This window comes from Osmerus mordax, chromosome 8 (assembly GCF_038355195.1).
Source record: "Osmerus mordax isolate fOsmMor3 chromosome 8, fOsmMor3.pri, whole genome shotgun sequence".
NCBI lineage: Eukaryota > Metazoa > Chordata > Actinopteri > Osmeriformes > Osmeridae > Osmerus > Osmerus mordax.
This window is the reverse complement of record NC_090057.1, coordinates 17,306,423-17,312,426: the sequence shown is the minus strand read 5'-3', so window position 1 is coordinate 17,312,426 and position 6,004 is coordinate 17,306,423.

Below are 6,004 nucleotides of genomic sequence, written 5' to 3'. Positions count from 1 at the left end.
GGGAGTCTACGCTCAGTGAAGACTGAGTCCTTGTAATGAATTTAGCCTTTTTATAGTTCCCACATCTCACTTTGTGAGACTAATCAGAGTTGCAAATGTGTTAAACTAATTCCAAAGTTCAGACAGTCCTTGTGGCAGGCCAAAGGTACGCCATTTCACAAACCCTTATAAGACTTGTCAGTCAGCACTGGATTGGACTGCGATTGCATTAGATTAGCATTTGTTTCAAACTCATGATTCCCTTTGTCATGTTGCGAATACCAGTCAAAATCAGATCACAATCAATATTTTGGCTCATTTGACTCTGGTGTTTATTGTATATTATTGAGAGAACATCTGTTTTCTGGTTGTCTACAACTGAGAATGATTAATTATTATTATTCATTAATGACTATTACATTTTCAACATCTTCTATACTGCATTTAATTATATCCTTTAATGTATGTTGTATCCATGTTATTGTGATATATACAAAATAATGTAATATATAGTATAATAGATACTGAGGTACAATATCTTATTGAATAGACTAACACAGTGTAAGCCACTATACTTTTTCGTGGCCAACAATACTAATTGCATACGCAAATCTTCCCGTCTGGTGATTAAAAAAGTGTTATCTTATGGAAAGATTTTTGGTGTACAAGATTAAATTAAGTGTAATTGTATTGCAGACATCATTACAAGTCTCTACAAGTAAGTGTTTCTTCTTTCTGAATGTTTGATGTTATTTATTTATTGTCTGTAAATTTGTGAAAAGTTAAAATATTTTGTGTTTCTTTGTCAAGATATGGTATGTTTGCAGACAGGTATGAAACAATCCATTAATTTCAATATTGAATTAAAGCTGTTGAAAAACTGCATATTATTTATTTATTGTATGTACTGTAGAGAATACTTTTGAAATACACTGTGACTTAAGAAGACTTCCAGCTACTGTCATGTTAAATATGCACTTGTAACCCCAAAATAAATAATTTATGATAAGCAGCAATCTTAACACAGTAATAATTTATATTTTTGAAAGAGTTTGAACATGATGACATAATCAATACCATCGTGTAACTTGTGTCTACACCATAACCCCTTTGCTAAAATCCAATTTTCTAAAGATAAAAGTGGTCCCTAGTCCTGCTGTAACTCTTTTATGACTTGCAAAATCAGCTGTGTTCTTCTGCATGATTAAGTTATCTACTCACTGTACGTGATCGCTGACAGAGACCACTTCTGTTGGTCATTTATTGATTTATGGTTGGAAGTAAAAGGCATGTCTACATGATTTAAGATAAGTTGTGTGAGCAAAATGTGGAAATAAACATGTAGGTTTCTTCAACTCATGGCAAGGTTTGAGTTTTGGGTAAATGTGATCTTGAAATATAGTTCCCTTTATATAACAAGCCAGGACACAATGTTCTACATTACGCAATAATTCACTTTCAAGGTTTATTGAAAATAACAAAGACAATAATTGCAAAATATCGACATTTCTAAAGGATTAGGCCAGTGCAAAGACTATTAAGATGCTTATTATTAAATGAATAAAGATACATTTTTACTGGATTAGGCTACAAAGATCATAGGTAATACTGGATGTGAAAGAAATGTGAAAATACTTAATACTTTATAAATATAAAATATCTTAATAATTATTAATCTTAATAATAATTATTATTATATTAAATCTAGCATTGCTTCCTAATCTAATATTTTAAATTATTCTCAAATCTTCTCACTGTGTTGAAAGGTACAGGTGTAATAAAAAATGTGGACAGAAAAAACATGGTAATTTACATTTTCACAATACATTTTCTCCCTGATCGGGGCTGTTCGGTCCCTGTACGACCGGTGCAGTTTGGTCCGCATTGCCGGTAGTAAGTCGAACTTGTTCCCGGTGAGGGTTGGACTCCGCCAGGGCTGCCCTTTGTCACCGATTCTGTTCATAACTTATATGGACAGAATTTCTAGGCGCAGCCAGGGCGTTGAGGGGGTCCGGTTTGGGGACCTCAGGATCGGGTCGCTGCTTTTTGCGGATGATGTGGTCCTGTTGGCTTCATCGGGCCGTGACCTCCAGCTCTCACTGGAGCGGTTCGCAACCGAATGCGAAGCGGCTGGGATGGGAATCAGCACCTCAAAATCTGAGGCCATGGTTATCGACCGGAAAAAGGTGGAGTGCAATCTCCGGGTCGGGGAGGAGATCTTGTCCCAAGCGGAGGAGTTCAAGTATCTCGGGGTCTTGTTCACGAGTGAGGGAAGGATGGAGCGCGAGATCGACAGGCGGATTGGTGCGGCGTCCGCAGTGATGCGGGCTCTGAATCGGTCCGTTGTGGTGAAAAAGGAGCTGAGTCGAAAGGTGAAGCTCTCTATTTAACAGTCGATCTACGTTCCTACCCTCACCTATGGTCACGAACTGTGGGTAGTGACCGAAAGAACGAGATCGCGAATACAAGCGGCCAAAATGAGTTTTCTCCGCAGGGTGTCCGGGCTCTCCCTTAGAGATAGGGTTAGAAGCTCGGTCATCCGGGAGGGGCTCAGAGTAGAACCGCTGCTCCTCCGCGTCGAGAGGGGCCAGTTGAGGTGGCTCGGGCATCTGATAAGGATGCCTCCTGGACGCCTCCCAGGTGAGGTGTACTGCGTACGTCCCACTGGGAAGAGGCCCCGGGGAAAACCCAGGACACGCTGCAGGGACTATGTCTCTCGGCTGGCCTGGGAACGCCTTGGGGTCCCCCAGGAAGAGCTGGTGGAAGTGGCCGGGGAGAGGAAAGTCTGGGCCTCCCTGCTTAGGTTGCTGCCCCCGCGACCCGACCCCCGGACAAGCGGAAGATGATGGATGGATGGACAATACATTTTACATTACAGGAAGAATGTTTTATTGTAAATTAGTAACTTGAAGATTTTATGCTTTTCCACTTAAGCATTTCATGTCCTTGTATAAGTTCAGCAATTGCTTTCTGTGGCAGATAACTGAAATATCTCTCTTATAATGCCAGTAATTTCTGTCTGTCTATTTGTGTACTTTTTAGAATGGTATTGTAGGGCAGCGAGTTTTCCACGATTGCTGTTGAGTTTATATTTATTATTCAATAATCTATTATTCAACACTAAGACAAATACATTTACTATATATTTGTATAGTACATCTTTATTTGAAATATCCATTTGTATGAATGGCCATTTCACACCCTTTGATTATATATTTTTAAAACTGTTGTAACACTATTTTCATTATTCAAAGGTTACCATCCCTTAACACATGTAAGTCGTACCTGTATTTCAATGATTGACACTTCCTGTCAATTCTGTTAGTGTGGTCCTGCTAGTGCCTCTGCTAGTCCCCCCATTTGGGCCTTTGAAGAAGGACATCGGTTACAATACCTCTTGTGATCATGTCAAAGGAGCTTAGTGAGGCAAAATGAGAAGTTGCTTTCCTGTGTGGTTTCCCCAGCACTCAACTGCAGCTAATTGCCTTTTTTAAATGGTAAGTAAAATTCACAAGACATTTTCTGAAATCAAAGCAAGATAAGCCAGACCAAGTGACCACACTACAAGACCACTAGCTCCTACAACCAGGGCTGGACTCGCCATCTGGCATACCGGGCATTAGCCCGGTGGGCCGACGCACTTTTGGGCCAAATCGCCGATATATTTTTTTTGTCTTTTCGGGCCGGCCCATAAAGAACTGACAGCGGCCCATTGCATTTTTTTTGTTTTTGTCGGGCCGGCCCATAAAGAACTGACAGCGGCCCATTGTGTTTTTGGTTTTTTGGTCGGCCCGGCCCATAGAGAACTGACAGCGGCCCATTGTTTTTACACTGACGTGTAACTCGTCTGCAAAGCTAACAATCACTGCCACCACTACGTCTTCCTAGGTGGTATTCAAGACTTCAATATCTATGTTCTGTAGAGCACTTAGTACCTCATGTACCTCTACAAAATCTACAATGTTTGCCAAAATAATACATCCTGACAAGCCATGCTGATAAATTTGATCTATAAGGCCAGCATGCGATCTCTGACACGACTAATGTCTTCCATCATCTACCGAATCTAGGTGTCCCTATTTGCCTTCGATCTTGTGTGGAGCTGCGTTGGTCTGAAGATAACCACGCCCCTCTCGTTTGCATGTGAGATCGGAAATAAATACAGCACAAAAATAAATGTGGTGTGGAAATAAACGTGGTGTGGAAATATCAACCCAGTCTCATAGTTCTGCAATGACACACATCTATTTTGCGTGCCATATATACGCCAAATAGCTGTTTTGCGTGCAGTTTATACGCGAATTCCTCCCATTCATTTCTATCGGCAGAAAATACGTCTATATCACACGCAGAAATTCATCAACTCTATCCATTAAACGTCATCATCCAGACTCTGATTTTACGGAGATTCACGTTATCGAAGCTTCCAAATTTTTAACGTTTTTGTGGGGGAATTTTCACCTCAAACACCTTTAAATAACAGTCATTTTTATTTGACACCAACACCAAGCAGCATTCTTGCAAATATAAATAAGAAAAAAGATAAGCTGTAGCCTACAGGTTTTTGCCAGCTATGGAAGGGTGGGCTGTGGAGATTTAAAACAATGTTTTCTGATTTAACTCTGTTTAACTCGAGACAACTATCATCTCAATATTTAGGCTACCACACGACAATATCGATTAGTAAGTAGCAAAATCCGACTCTGGGTGATGACGTAAAATGATAAGCGTTTATGAAGTTCTGCGTCTAATATTGACACACTTTCTGTTGATAGACATGAATGGGAAGATTTTGCGTATAAACTGCACGCAAAATAGGGATTTGGCGTAAAACTAACAATAACAATAGGTGTCATCTGCGCTACAACTAAAAGTGAACAAACCGGCCTACAAATATGGTGCCTATTATTGTTCAAACTTGTTGGCGGCGATCTGGGAAATGTCGTTTTTTCTTTTTAAACTCGTTATTTTAAACATCTTTTTCAACAATTACAATTAAAATATAGCTGCAAGCAGCAATGGGGTGGACAAGCAGGTCAGATGACCCAGAAGAAACTTTCGACATCCTCAGAAGAGTGTTCCGAGTACATTCAGCAAGTTTGGCGTGAATCCATCAAAGATCTGCTGAGATACGACACAACTTTCTGTTTGGCGGCTCTGCTGCCGATTTCGATTGGCTGTACCGGACAAACGGTTTCGAAAATCTAAAATCATTTTGATAGTTTGTGTGAGGATTGCATTGACTATAGCTTGTAGCTTGACTACAGGTAACTAGCGACTGCGGTGTACCTGGCTTCCTTTGCAGTGGCTTACAGTCTTGCTAAACAGAGAATCAGAGACATGACAAACTCGTCAGCTTTGGCTGGATTCAAACCTCTGACGTTGCCGTTGCCAGGACACCAACTTATCCTAGTGAGCGATTCTCAGTTCTGCAAATCACAGTTCAGTTACTGGGTAAAAATATAAGCAGTTTTTCCTGTGGCAAGCGGTTGTCCGATTTGGCCCAAGTTTAAACACCTGTAATTCAGTCCTATTTTGACATGTCAAGGTGACTGTGGTCTGAAGATAATCTGTGCCAAATTAGGTGAATATTTGGTATTCACCAAAAACGTTTTATTCATTCATTCAAAATGGCGGCCACATCAATTCAGCTGGTATCACAATTTAACATGTGTCAGACACGGGATCGCCCCCTAGAGGTTAGATGACACAACCTTTTATGGATCTCTTTGAAACAGGGTCCCGAGCACCTGTACCAAGTTTGATGTCAATTCAGCGAATATTTCCTGAGATATGATCTTCATCGCCGACTTTGATCAGCTTTACCGGAATGTGAAAAGGTTTGTGAGGCTTGATCTGAAGATAAATGGTGCCAAATTTTTGCTTATTGCAGAGCCACCTAGAGGTGAAATGGCATGACCTATTTTGGACATCTTTAGAACAGAGTCCCTAGTCCTTATACCAAATGTGGTGTCAATGCAGTAAAGAGGTGCTGAGATATGACCTCACTTCTTTTATGGTGGCT